The sequence below is a fragment of the Capsicum annuum genome, chromosome 6, assembly GCF_002878395.1.
Source record: "Capsicum annuum cultivar UCD-10X-F1 chromosome 6, UCD10Xv1.1, whole genome shotgun sequence".
Lineage (NCBI taxonomy): Eukaryota > Viridiplantae > Streptophyta > Magnoliopsida > Solanales > Solanaceae > Capsicum > Capsicum annuum.
The window spans coordinates 207,990,133-208,005,816 of record NC_061116.1 but is presented as its reverse complement, the minus strand read 5'-3'; the positions used below and the strand labels follow the sequence as shown (position 1 = coordinate 208,005,816).

General features: G+C 32.7%; 1 long non-coding RNA gene across 1 annotated transcript; it reads left to right on the top strand.

Annotated features, from left to right (window-relative positions):
• The first annotated feature begins 9,981 nt into the window (after positions 1-9,981).
• Positions 9,982-11,579, top strand: LOC124899331. The gene is made up of 2 exons (XR_007056755.1): positions 9,982-10,196; positions 11,047-11,579. It is a non-coding gene; the product is annotated as an uncharacterized LOC124899331 (long non-coding RNA).
• The last annotated feature ends 4,105 nt before the right edge of the window (positions 11,580-15,684 follow it).

Below are 15,684 nucleotides of genomic sequence, written 5' to 3'. Positions count from 1 at the left end.
TGGTGAAGGATATTCACTGCCTTGCAAATCTGAGAGTGCAACTCTGAGATTCGAAAGATGGAGGGGTGATTATTCATGAGTTAACTAAGTCATCCCTTTGTGATGAAGTTAAAGAGAAGCAAGTTGAAGACCCCATCTTGATGCAAATCAAGAAAGATGTGGGTCAACAAAAGGTAATGTCATTCAAAATTGGTGGTGATGGTATTCTGAGATATCAGGGTAGGTTGTGCATTCTAAATGTTGATGGACTGTGGAAAAGAATCCTTAATGAGGCTCACACTTCGAGGTATGTTGTTTACCCAGGCTCTACTAAAATGTACCATGATCTGAAAACTTTATATTGGTGGAATAACATAAAGCTTGATGTAGCTGATTTTGTTTCCAAGTGTTTGAACTGTCAACAAGTGAAAGTAAAGCATTTGAGGCTAGGAGGTACTTCCCAAGAGATAGCTCTACCTTTATGGAAGTGGGAGATGATAAACATGGACTTCATTACAAGACTTTCGAAGTCCCGAAACCAGTATGACTCTATTTGGGTGATTGTAGATCGATTGACAAAGTCAACTCACTTTTTGCCTGTGAGGACTAATTATTTGGGAGATGATTATGCAAAGATGTACATTGAGGAAATAGTCCGTTTGCATGGAGCACCTGTCTCTATTATATCCGACCGAGGTACGCAGTACTCTTCTCAATTTTGGAGATCTCTTCAGAAAGGTTTAGGTACCCAAGTGAACCTAAGTACAACATTCCACCCTCAGACTAATGGGCAAGCTGAGCGCACCATTCAGACCCTTGAGGATATGTTGAGGGCTTGTGTAATAGATTTTAAAGGTAGTTGGGTAGATCATTTGTCGTTGATAGAGTTCGCCTACAATCATAGCTACCACGCCAGTATTAAGATGGCACCGTTTGAAACATTGTATGGGAGAAGATGCAGGTCTCCTATAGGGTGGTATGAAGTTGGTGAGACGCAGTTGTTAGGGCCTGATCTTGTTCATCAGGAAATGGAGGATGTGAAATTAATCAGAGAACGACTTAAGATAGCTCAGAGTCATCAGAAATCCTATGCCGACGTTAGAAGAAGAGAGCTAGAGTTTGAGGTTGGAGATTGGGTATTCCTTAAAGTTTCTCCCATGAAGGGATTTATGCACTTCAGAAAGAAAGGTAAGTTGAGTCCTCGCTATATAGGACCATATCAGACTAAAAAAAGGAGAGGTGGAGTTGCATACGAGTTAGAGTTGCCTGCAAATTTTGGTTCTGTTCACCCGATATTCCATATATCAATGTTGAAGAAGTGCATTAGAGATCATTCGATAGTGTTACCTGTTGAAGAAATCAAAGTGACCGATTCCTTGTCTTATAAAGAAGATCCTGTAGCAATCTTAGATTGTCAAGTGAGAAATCTGAGGAGCAAAGAGATAGACTGATCAAAGTGTTGTGGCGAAATCAAAAAGTTGAAGAAGCAACTTGGGAATCAGAAAATGACATGAGAGTTAGATACCTAAGCCTTTTTTATCCGGGGAATGATGAGATGGAAGGTACTCTTGTCTTATGTTTTCTTTTCTATATCTGAGTATACTTGAAATCGTGCGTGACTGTATTCCGTGTAATCATTCGGGAATGAATGATCCCAGGGAGGGATAATGTAACACCCCGCATTTCGGGCTAGAATGTAAACCGTTATTCTTTCACATAGGGGTTGCAAAATCCATGAATCCTATGCAAATTAGTGTGTAATCAATTATGTAGTGTATGAATCTAGTTGAGCATGAATTGAGATCATAAAAGTCCCTTAACTCAAAGGCAGGTTGAGAACTTTTCTATCGTTCAAGTTTTAGTAAACGTTGAAACTTGGGTCAACTTCAATCGACCATAAATCACTGTATATGATGTACTGGGTGGCCTACTATATACCAAACTGTAGATAATTGAATAAGATTTCCAACGATATAAGATTCGTCAAAATCCGATAACCAGGTAAGGAGTAATGGCCATTTTGAGTTTCAGCTGTAAGACGAATGCCATTTCATTGCATAGCGCGTCGCGCCAGAGGCCAAAATGGCACTCGTCAATTTCCAGCAAGCCTCTGCGATAGTCCCTCTTCACGCCGAACTTTTAAGGTCGCAATAATTGGCATTTTCCCAAGCTCCACATCGCGGTAAGCCTCAAAATGACAATTGTCAAATTCCAGTAGCTCACCGCGATTTCCAACGCATCGCAGTGAAGCTTTAAACGGTGTTCCAGTCCTAAATTTTTAATTCTAAGGCCAAATTAGACATTTTCCATGGCCCCAAACCATCCAAACCCGGGATTTATTCCCAATAACACCAAAATACATCCAGTATCATCAAATTACTTCAAGAACTTGCATAAGGGTTTCAAAAATAAAAATCCACATAACTCAAGATTTAACCGTGGGTTTTCAAAACAAATTGAAGATTTGGAATCCCCAAGTCGAGGGCATCAAGAAGCACCCTTTGAATTCCTAAATAGAGGTACGTAGGGTTATCTCAAAAATCTCATGGGCTTTAAAATTCATGTTTTCAAAATGGGGGTTTTGAAATTACGAATATAATTATGTTTTAAACGTTTTATGATATCGATTTGATCTTTAGGCCTATTTTCGAAGTGATTTGATATATAATATGCGTATATGCATATATTTTGAAAATATGTGAACTTGAGAGCATGAATTATACGAAATCCCTCTCTTGATATGATTTTGTTTTATATTTTCATGTGATGTGAACTGTTTGAAATCATATTGACAAGCATGACATGAAATGTTTTGAACATTGTTATGATTTGGGCATGATTTTTGACTTGCCATGAGAGGGTTGTTTATGTTGATATATGATGAATATAATGGTTGCATGAAAGAATGATATGATATTTATGGTTTGTAAGTCGGGTATGACAATACCCTACAAAGTATGATATGTGATTGAATTAAATGAAGATTGAATGCATTGATTTTACATGAGATAGGTGGATGCCCGAAGAAGGCGTTTGAGTGTAAGGGCTCATCGTTGAAAACTGTGTTTGCCGACATGGGAACTTGGTACCAAGCTAAGTGATCTTGTGCACCTGACTTTATGTCATTCCCAACTTGGGACTATGGTTAGGAGCCCAGGCTAAGTGATCTTGGGCACTACTATACTTTATTGGGTTAGGACACCCTGCTGTGTGATCTTGTGTGTCTTCCCCTCACTTATACTCTAATCTCGGTGGCAACCGAGGTTTGACAGTTGGTGTAAATATTATATGTAGGGTATTCCACCTAGCTCAGCTGCATAGCATTGTTGTTGAAAAACTATTGCATTTCGCCCATGTGTTTCTAAATGATTTGATACGAAACTGCTTTATACTGGCTCTCACCTATATTTTGTAAAAAAATAGTATTTTGTTTTGATTTCTCTGCGTACCAGTACTTTTGTATTGACCCCCTTCCCTCCCAGGTTTGGAGGCACAGTCTAGGGGTCCAGATAACCAGTAGATCTCTTCCGACAGATTTGCAGAATCAAGTGATGAGCCTTATATATTTCGGAAGGCTTGATATCTGTCAGTTCATTTATCATTTAGTAGTTTTGGGTCTACTGGAGGCCTTGTCTCAGTTTTCAGATAGTTATTTGTTTCAGTCATGTAGTAGAGATTTCGTAAACGGTTTTCGAGATGTTGATTGAGATTGTGGGACATTATTCCCCATTATTGTTTTCATATGATTCTTGACCATATTTCCGTTATTTTGTGTGTCTTCCGCATTTCTTTTACCATATGAATTATGTGCATGATTACCAGAAAGATTGGGGTATTTTGGGCTTTTATGGTTCGGAATACTCGTCACGATCAGGACCCTGGTTCGGATCGTGACAAACAGTCAGGCCTTGCCAATTAGTTCCACCAAAACAGAATAGCAAGTTCCCTCTCTAAACTCTCTACCACTTAGCTGTTTTATGGAATTTGCAACAAAAAAAATCTTCTGAAGTCTTGTGCTCTTACATCTACATGAAATGAAAGCTGTATCGAACCTCCAATTGCCAGAAATACTCTCTAATTAAAGCTCAATATAAGAGAAATGAAGTTTAAATCACTTAATGTTGTTTTTATGGCATTTTAACATTAATTTTAATATCTTTTTAATGCCTAATTATCATGGCAATAAGTATTTAACATTAATTCTAATATTTTAATGCCTAATTATCATGTCAATAAGTAGCCACTTTAAGGCAAAATAACGTGGGAGTTTTTGTTGGTTATCTCTTTTTGTTTGCAGCGATACTCTCATTTGTTGGCAATTCATGCCAATTTCTCTATTACTTTAATGTCGTTATTGACACTACTCTCACGTTGTATGGCTTAATTTTTCAGCTTCCAACTCCTATTTAATTGTTGAACTAATATACATTGGACACTTAAGGCTTACAATAAATAAGATTTTCAATTATTTTATTTTTTAATATTTAAATATAAACAAGAAATTAGTAGTACTTATAAGATAATTTGAACTCTAATTATTTTCAGTTGGAAAAAGTACTATAATATTGATGTTCGAACAAAAATTATTAATAGTTAGAGAATAGTCACAAATATTGTGTCGTGGCAAGTCACTGCCTTAAAAGCGATTTCGGCCTGACTCTGGTGCAAATCCTTCTAGTCGGTCGCTCCCCAAGGTTCCACAACTACTTCCAAACACGTGCACTCGTGGTTAAAAGTTTGGAGGTTACCCAAACCAATTGCCCAAAACAATTCAAGAAGAGAAAAGAAGGAAGATTCTTTTTCTTTTCCTTTTATTTGTTGTGTTTCTTCTTTTGTGGTGTCTTTTGTTCTCCAAAGATATATGTTTACATAGGGATGTCAAAAGGCTATTTGCAAGATAAGAATTAATGACATTAAAGTATCATTAAACCAAAGTGCAATTAAACCAAATGTTAGTACAGATTTTGTTTTCCTTTTTTCATTTGAAATCGGTATGTAGGTTCATCTTCTTTGTAACGTATATTTTTTTCCTTTATTCTTTGCATTAAACAAAATGCTTTAAGAAGCATTAACTCCACAATTCCCCACTAATGCAAAGATAAATAGTATGAATAAATTTTGAACAAAAGGAAGGAACATGTACTTAAGTGTCAATATCTTTCGATTTGAATTGACACGTAGTGATATGAGGCAACAACAAATATTCAAAAAGTTAAGTACTCTTGAACTAGATGGACATAAGTTGAGATCCCCACAACACATATTATATCCTTGATTTTAAGCAACCTTCGCGATACTTATTAAGTGCTTTTATGGTCATTCACACAAACCTTGAGTTTCATGAGTGCTCTAGAAAGACAACCCATGTCTTTTATAAAAAGATGACCAACCTTTTACACTCACATAGGTGATCCATCAAGTCTATCTCATAGACCACCTAAATGCTATGGATCATTAAGAGAAAAAATAAGCTCAACCTTATGATACACTAACTCACGCCATAGGGATAGGATATGTAGTGTTTATTGACGGCCTATATGGCTTCGTTTGACCACAAATGGGTATCCACCATATTACCTCAATCCATGGGCTTTAGCCTCATCCCCCTTGACGATTCAAAGACCATTTTCCTTGTCAAACCCTTGGTCATAGGATCCGCCAAATTTCTTTCGGATCTTACATATTCTAAGGAAATAACATTATGTTTCAACAATTGTTTAACTGCACCATGTCTGATGCGAATATGTCTCTTTTTACCATTGTATACGCTATTTTTAGCAATCCCAATTGTCGCCTGTGAGTCACAATGTAAAGATACTGGTGACATTTGTCTTCCCCATAAAGGCACATCTGTCAAAAGATTTCTCAGTCACTTAGCTTCTTGCTCTGCCAACTCGAGAGCAATGAATTCAGATTCCATAGTAGAACGTGCTATACAAGTCTGCTTTGAAGACTTCCATGAAATAGCACCTACACCCAAAGTAAACACATAGCCACTGGTAGAGTTAACTTCATCATTGTCAGTCACCTAATTTGCATCACAAAAACCTTCTAAAATAGCAGAAAATTTATTAAAATGCAAACATCAATCCATAGTACCTTTCAAGTACCTTAAAAAGCGATGAAGAGCATGCCAATGTTCATTACTGGGATTATGAGTATATCTACTCAATTTACTAACAGCATAAGCTATATCAGACTGAGTATAGTTCATGAAAAATATTACACTCCCAATTATTTTAGCATATTCAGCTTGAGAAACACTAAAATCTTTATTCTTTTTCAAGTGTATGCTATGATCATAATGAGTTCTCACTGAAACTACATCAAACAATTAAACCTTTTCAGCATTTTTTCAATATAATGAGACTGACACAAGGAGAAACCATTAATATTTCTTTTGATTTTTATTCCTAAAATCACATTAGCTTCTCCAAGGTCTTTCATTTCAAATTTAGAAAATAAAAATTTCTTAGTCTCATTTACAACATTCACATTAGGGTCAAAGATTAACATGTCATCCACATATAAGCATATAATCACACAGTCTGATCCTATTATTTTAGAATAAACACAGGTATTAGATGAATTAACAACAAAGTCATTATCTATTAATGTGAAATCAAAATTTTCATACCACTGCTTAGGTGCCTGCTTAAGTCCATATAAGGACTTTCTTAATTTGCATACTTTATCCTCTTGTCCTGAGACCACAAAACCCTCAGGTTGAGTCATATAGATCTCTTCTTCTAAATCACCATTTAAAAATAAATTTTTGACATCCATTTGGTGTACCACTAAATTGTGAATAGCAGCTAGAGCAATAAGAGTTCTAATGATTGCTATTTTAGTCACAGGAGAATAAGTATCAAAATAATCAACACCTTTCTTTTGGTTAAAGCCCCTAATCACAATTCTAGCCTTATATTTATCAATTGTACCATCAGGCCTCAATTTCTTCTTGAATATCCACTTGCTACTTATGGGTTTGCAACCTTTAGGCAAATCATACAAGTCTCAGGTGTGATTAGAGACTATAGAGTTTAATTCACTTTTAATAGCCTCTTTCCAAAACATTGTATATATTGATCTCATTGCTTCATCATAAGTTTTAGGGTCTTTTTCTATTAAATAGATAGACACTAATTCATCATTTAAAGTATCAATATCAAAATCCTCAGTTAAGAAGGTGGTGATAAAATCAGGACCAAATCTAGTCTCAGTTCTACGTCTTTTACTCCTTCTAAGTTCATTTTCATGCTCATTAGCATTAACGTCAGAAGCAGGCATAACATGAGAGTTAACAGACACAGATACAGAAGTATTATTTTGCACATCACTAGGCTCAACATTTTTCAAAGGAAAAACATGCTAAAAAAATTTCGCATTTCTAGATTCACAAATAGAATAATAATTTAATGACATAAATCTATATGGAACACTATTTTGAGCATAACCAATAAAGACGGTATTAAAGGTCTTAGAGCCTACATTTACTCGTTTAAAATCAGGTAGATCAACCTTAGTCAAACACCCCCACACTTTCAGAAATTTCAAGTTAGGGACAAATCCTTTCCGTAACTCATATGAGGTATTATCTAACTTTTTATGAGGGACTCTATTCAGAATATAGCATGCAGACAAGACAGTTTCCCCCCACATATAGTCAGGTAGACCTCAGCTTAAAAGCATAGAATCTATCATTTTCTTAAAAGTTTTATTCTTTCATTCAACTGCACCATTTTGTTGGGGAGTATAAGGAGCACTAAACTAATGGATAATACCATTTTTCTCACAAAAATCTTCTAGAGTTTTAGTATTATATTCACCGCCCTGTCAGATCTAAATCTCTTGATTTTTCTGTCTAATTGATTTTCTACTTCTGCTTTGAATTTTAAAAATATGCTTTCACCCTCATCTTTAGACTTAAGGAGGTATACCTTAGTGTACCTAGAAAAGTCATCAACAAAAGTAATATAATACTTCTTTTCACCTTTACTAATAGTGTTCTTAAAATCTGCAAAGTTTGAATGTACTAGTTCAAATAACTCGATCTTTCTATTAGTAACATATTTAAAAGATTTCTTAGCATGCTTTGCTTCTACACACACATGACATTTAGAAATATCATCAATATTTGCTGTAGGAATTAATCTCATTTTTCTAAGTCTTTAATAGAAGCAATATTAACATGACCCAGTCTACCATGCCATAAATTAATAGACCTAGCAATATAAGCAGAATTAGGAATATTAACAATCTCTTGATCAATGTTCAGTATAAATAATCTCTCACTAAGGTATTCCTTCCCAACAAAGTTTCCTCCATGAGAAATAATTATTTTATCAGCTTCAAAAACAAGTTTAAGACCTACTTTGTTGAGAAGTGCTTCAAAAACTAAGTTTCTACGAAGAGAGGGAACATACAGAACATTGTTCAAGGATAATATTTTTTCAGAAGTTAATTTAAGTAAAAAAATTTCTTTACCCAAAACTCTAGCAGTAGTGGAGTTACCTATGTATACATACTTGCCATTGGTGAATTCCTCAAAGTCATGGAATAACTTTTTATTGGCGCATAAATGCCTTGAAACCCCTGTGTCCAACACCTGTCAGTCTTGTTAGACACCAGGTTCGTCTCGACTACTACTGCCGCAATCACTTCATCATCCTCAGCAAGATAAATTTGGACATCATTTTGTCCTTCACTATTTTGAGTTTTGCAAATTATCCCATATTTTTTTTTTGTTTAGCAGATTTGTAAAAAAAATATAAATCAAATAAAGTATTAATCATATGACTCAATAAATGCCCTCTAGCATTTATGTTATTCTTTTTAATCTCCTTTTTACCAAATTCATCAACAGTATTAGAACCAGTAATGATATTAGAACCATCATTAAACAAAACATAATCAACTTCTAATTATTCTAAGAAAATAAAAAATTCTGTGACCAACATTTAAAATTATTTTCGTCCAATGGCTCAATTTTTGACAAACTAGAAAAAGTTCTATTCAAAGAAATAGTCATTTATCAATATTGTATATAACGAAATCACTTTCAAATTGTTAGAAAAAGTACTACAATATTGATGTTCGAACTCAAATTATTAATAGTTAGAGAATAGTCACAAATTCTATGTCATGGCAAGTCACTGCCTTGAAAGCGATTTCAGCCTGACTCTGGTGCAAATCCTTCTAGTCGGTCGCTCCCCAAGGTTCCACAGCTACTTCCAAACACGTGCACTCGTAGTTAGAAGTTTGGAGGTTGCCCAAACCAATTGCCCAAAAACAATTCAAGAGGAGAAAAGGAGGAAGATTCTTTTTCTTTTTCTTTTATTTGTTGCGTTTCTTCTTTTGTGGTGTCTTTTGTTCTCCAAAGATATATGTTTATATAGGGATGTCAAAAGGCTGTTTATAAGATAAGAATTAATGACATTAAAGTATCATTAAACCAAAGTGCAATTAAACCAAATATTAGTACAAATTTTGTTTTCCTTTTTTCATTTGAAACCGGTATGTAGGTTCATTTTCTTTATAACGTATATTTTTTTCTTTATTCTTTGCATTAAAAAAAAATACTTTAAGAAAGCATTAACTCCACATTTTCTACTAAAAATAGAAAAGATATACATGTAAATCTCCTTTCTCTGCGGATCTCCATCTTCATCTTTTTTGCATTTTCTATACACTGATTTAATTTTCTTTTTTGGAAAGTTAGGATTTATTTATTTATACTAGTCAAACCATTACATTAGAGTTGATAATACTGACATTGCCTAACCTAGCTAGATTAGAACAGTACATACTAGAGACTTTTCTACAGACAGTACTTAGTTGCATATCCTCGTGGACTGCACTAGTTACAAAAGATGGTTGGGACCAAAAAACTACAGGACTAGTATCCAATCTTCCATTTCCTTCCATAGCTAGCAGATGAGCTACTCTATTTGCTTCCCCGAAGTTGTGGCGAAGCAGAGGATTCGCCAGTTTCTTCAAATAGAACCTGCTGTGAGATACAAGAGAGGAAAGCTGGGAGTTAGTTTTGTTAAGTAAACGAAGTAGATCCACCGAAACAGTTTCCACCTCAAGCGGGTAAATATGGTGAGAGTATGCTAATTGGAGCCCCAAAAGTAGAGCTTTAAATTCCATTTCGAGACAAGTGGAAGCTGAGGAGCTGCCAGCAAAACCCAAGTAGCATATACCTTCATGATCTCGTATGCACCCTCCCAGCTAAACTGTTATTACTGAAATTTATGTTCAATAAATTTTTGAAACAAGTTCATCGATTAAAAATTTTTTATGTTTCAATTAATATTGAAATAAATGCATTTTGAGTTACAAAGAAAATCAATGTGAAATTATAATTGAAACAAATGCATCTTGAGTTACAAATACATTAACAATTATAAATTCATTTACATTTTAGGTTCTTGAAACTTGAAAGAAAGATAAGTTTTATTCATGAACCTATTAATTATTGCTTAATTAATATTCTCTTCGTTTCATAATAAATAAATTGTTGAATTTTAGCATACATATTAAGGAAAAAACATTAAAGACATAAATTTAACATAACTTTTTACTTTTATTCCAAAAAAAAAAATTTGACCTTATAATATCTTTTCAAAAGTTAATTGGTTGTCAAATCATAAGGATAAATTTGAAAAAAAATTTAATGATTTACTTATTTTGAAATACAAAAAAATAGCCCCAACAATTCACTTATTTCGAAATAGAGAGAGTACTTTTCACTTGCATAAAAATTTTAACCTATAAATAGTGTTTCTTTTGTTTGGAAAAACAAGCACTCAAAACTACTTTATGCTTGAAAAATACTTGAGAGACATTGATCAAATAGTGAAATCACCGATTCAAGAATAGAAGAACAATATTCTTGAATGCTACTTATTTTGTGGCTTAGTTGAATCTCAAAGATAGAGTTGTAACTAGTTCTTCTGTTTGCTCGTGAGAGACTCCAACTATCTTCAAGAAGCGTATTATCGTGCCTCTAAATCAAGCAAGTTTTATTTTGAATTTCTTGAACAATTATCATTATTGTTCTAGCATAAACCTCCATTGGAAGAAAGAGATTGGAAAGCTCCATCAATGTTCAACTTAAACCAATTAACCGTTCTCGGGAGGATACCATTTTACTGGAATGTCCACATATTTCTTCACCGATGTATGGGCATCGGAGAAGAAGTAGAACTCATGGATGGAATGCATAAGGCGCTGTGGTGAGAGAGTTGTTGGCGAGAAGAGTTGAAGCAAGCATCGTTACGGTTTTTCCAAATGAACCAAATGGCAAAAGGATAAAACAGAGACAGGTGATATAAGTGTCAGGGATGGGGTAGTTGTTCGAGTCTTTTATGAAGATAAGCCATTCATTGGAAGGGTAGGGTGGCCAATGGTCGATGGAATCTGCCAGTAAGCCCACACATCCGACTGCTTCTAAAATTTTGCTTTCATAAATTAGAAATTTCTAGTTTGTTGAAATTGTTCTGCAAATACCATTATTGAATTATGGTTAATATAGTAAATTTAGCTTAAAAGTTTTTAATATTATTCAATAGTACTAATGCGTTAAAATTGTCCAACTTATTGAAAACTAAAATTCTAAAATTATTCTCTATATCATTGTCAAAATTATTCACTAAACAAAAAAATAAATAAATCGAATGAACTAATTAATGAGGGGAAACACTCTTCAATTGGTATTTGGAGGCACTTATCTAGACATCATTTACGTTAATATATTCTATTTTTATCAAATTAAATTAAGTTTAATCTACACATCTTTAAAATGAAGAACAAATAATTATGTTGATAATTGTCTCAAACTTCTTTGTATATAATGATCATTTATAATTATATGGTGTTAAATAAACAAAGATGTTGTAAAACAAATAACCATGAAAACAATAATACCGCAAAGAAGCGAATTCTTTCTATTTTTGGGAGAAAATAATTAAAGTCTAAATTGCCTTATATAACTATTTTTTTAATTTATATTTAAATATTTAAAAGTAAAATAATTGAGAATCTTACCTATTATAAGTTTTAAAATTTTTGACAATGTAAAATAAGCATTCCAGTGGCGGTGTATATTAGCTAATCTCTTACTTTTAGTTCTTTATGGTGGTAGAATATAGTAATTAATGCCATTAGCTACATGTAACTCTTGTAACATTTAGGCCATTGTTCTTCCATCTTTACTACCCTCATTCATTCTAATTCATTTTATGGAAGACGCACTCTTCTATAAATAGAGTTGGTCTTGCATATATTTTTACTAGTACAAGATAATATAGAGTTCACAAAAGTAGTAAAAAGGAGTTTATTAGTTGAAGGAACGTGTTCTTTCTTGTGGAGCTTTGAACTTAACTTTTGTTTAGAGTTTATTAAGTTATATTTTGTGAAAAGGTTGTTGTATCAAGAAGATTATTGTGGGACCGGTGAAAACTTTTGTTGTATTGGACTTGAATCTCATTAAAGAGGGCAACATATTTGTGACTCAATAAAAAAAAAGATATTTTTTATTTTCTTTGTGTATATTTTTTCAATTGTAATTTTATTGTAATTTCACCATCATTTAAAATAAGCTCGTAGCTACCTCTTAGTTATCCTTATAATAGTCAAACACGTCATCTGAGTAGTAATAGTTGTCTTCTCAATCGTGCTTCGAGTAGTATGCGTCTTCCTCATCATCTCCATCGGTGTCATAGTCGTCATTCTTCGAATAGTCGTATTCGCTGGATCGATGAGACCTTTGCCTTGGTCCTGCTTTTTCTTCAATGTCATCTTTTTCCTTACGGTATCAGACTCTCCTCTCGTATGCACACAAAACCTATCCTTAGTCTTGTTAAGTCCCTTGTCGCATTTGCGGAAGTGTTTGAGTATATTTTTGTGCTTTTCAATTATGTGAAATCTCAGAGCAGCTGCATCTTGAAACCACTTTGTGCATTTGACACCATTCATTTTGCCAGGTATACTCCTAATAAACAACCTTTTGCTTTGATCCTTCCTCTTACTAGCACCATGTCTTTGGCATAGGACCGATGAATACAGGATTTCAACTTGTAAAGAAGCGATAAGATGAAATTTCTGTGTGGTAAGGCGTTGGAACAGATGGATTGAAGGTGTTTTAGACCCCATTTGCAACGAAAATAATTTTTTTTTTGAATTAGAGTTGGAGTCGTGTTGTGTTTGGCCATGAATATAAATTGAAGTTGTTTTTAAAATTTTGTGAGAGAAATAAAAGTGAAAACAATTTTTCAAAAATAATTTTCACTAGATTGAAATAGTTCTTATAGTCAAACACTACTACTTTCAAAAAAATTGAAATAATCTATATCTATATCTATAATTTATATTTATAATATATTAAAAGTGTGAAGACCCGTAGAAATATATTAAAAGTGTGAAGACCCTTAGAAAAGTGATTTAAATTTTTTGCCCTTCATTAAAACGCATTGCAATAGATAAAATCGTCTTTTTACTTTTTTTCTTTAATTATTATATTATTAAATAAAAACAAACTTCTACATGTTTTGTTCCCCTTACAAATTTTCAATTGTCTACTCTATATGGGACGTGTGAATAGTTCTCCTCTTACAGTCTAATTATTAGATGCAAATGAAGGAAAAATATTTAATATGGACGAAGGTAATTGGATTTGAAATATATGTGAAGAATCACATTTTATTTTAATAAAATATATAGACTTGACATATACATTCCAACCTCATGATTCAACTTCTTTTTTACCTTTTCCCCTTTTTTTAATGCAAATATGAGCTTTTTTATGAGACTTTTAAGCTTCTGATTGTTGTCTTCTTTTTTTAAAAAAAAAAAAGTTGCCTTCAAAATAAGTTCATATTTTTTTTTGTTATTGATTTAAAATAAGCTTAACAAAATTGAAAATCCTTTGACTTTTAAGATAATTTCTTCCCATAATTTTAAATTATTTTATTTATCTACATAAATAAATCATTATTGATTGATTTTTAATATATTTTTGCAGATGAAAAAATATTTATGTGAAGCATGCGAACGAGACTTCATTTCTATTATGAGTGAATTTAAGGAATATTTTTTCTGTTTTAAATTTTATTTCTTATTCATGTTAGCTTAACTTTTTTATTAACGCATAATTCAAATTAATACTCTTTAGTAGAATCATACTTACAGAAAAAAACTACTAAGAGAAAATAAAGTAAAAATTGTGAATTGTCATTATAACAAGCAAATCACAGTGTCAAACAAGTATCAAACAAAGTTCTTAGTTGTCTAGAAGCTAATGTCTAGATTCTAAAATAAAATGGGGATTAGAGATTTCATGAGTTAGCAACTCAAATTAGCTAATGTCTAGATTCTAAAACAGAATGGGGATGAGAGATTTCACGAGTTAGCAACTCAAATTTATAATCGATTTCAATCTTTCGTTAGGTTCTTAGATATGGACGCTAGGAATAATTTGCATCGCTCGATCTAACTTTTAGTGTCATCATCAAAACTCTAGAACATATTTTTTCTTTCAAAGTATAATATTAAATAATTAATATTTCCACATATCTTTTTTTTTTGTTCATATATTTGTTTTATAATTTATAATTATTTATCGTAGATGAGAAGATAGATGACATGGAATGTGATTTTACATGTCTTGACGTGGGTGGTATGAAAAGAGAGAAATGAGAGATTTTGAGAAATGAGAGATTTTTTTAAGGGTAAGCTTTTCTCTATCAAGAAATTAGCGTGACTTTAAATGGATCTAATTCATATAGTAACATTTTTGAAGGCAGATTAAGTATAATTTTTGATATAAATGATAGTAATTTATTCTTTTATATACACTTATTATTATTATCAATTACACGTGTGAAACACATTTGACTAGTTTTTCAAAAAAAAAAAAAAATGAAAAACCAAACGACACTTACTAGAAATAGGAGGGAGAGATGGGAGGAGGGGTGGAGGAGAAGAGGCGGAGTAGAGATACGTTTGGGCAGAGGCGTATCTCAATAAAATTAAAGGCCTAAAGATTTTAAATATATACACATATATACCAAAAGAATACGTAAAAAATTAAAGTTGTCTTTTTTTTCTTTATTGCATCTTAATTATTTTTGATATATTATTTTTAAAGATGCATGAGATTTAACTTCACAAATTAATACGATTATTAATAAAAGTAAGGATTAATTATAGTGAATAAAATGTTAGACATTTGTTTGTAATACATTAACTTGGGTGTAGGTATTAAAATTTTATTTATTAATATGAAGTTTGAATTATTTAATTCAAAGTTTTAAAATATTTCTGGTAAAAATTATATAGTTTTTTTTCTTTATTAGTTCTTCTTTTAAACGTATACAATTTTCATTATTATTTCAAGAAAGATGGAAATCATAAAATTTACTATTAAAATTTTTGTGGCCTCAAAAAATTTGAGAGTATAAAGCAAAAGCTTTACTAACTTTACCTTGAGTCACCCCTGGCATCGGGGCTGAGAGAAGCTTCAACACCATAACCATCTTCACAAGACAAAGTATTTTTATTCACAACACAAAGGTATTTTTTTCATGTCATCGAACTTTTTTCGGAGAGCAATTTTTGCGTGTCAGAGTATTGGAGAAAGAGGATGAAATATGGAGCTTCTCTTTACCTTTGTAGGGTGGGATTTGCGTAACCAACTCCGAA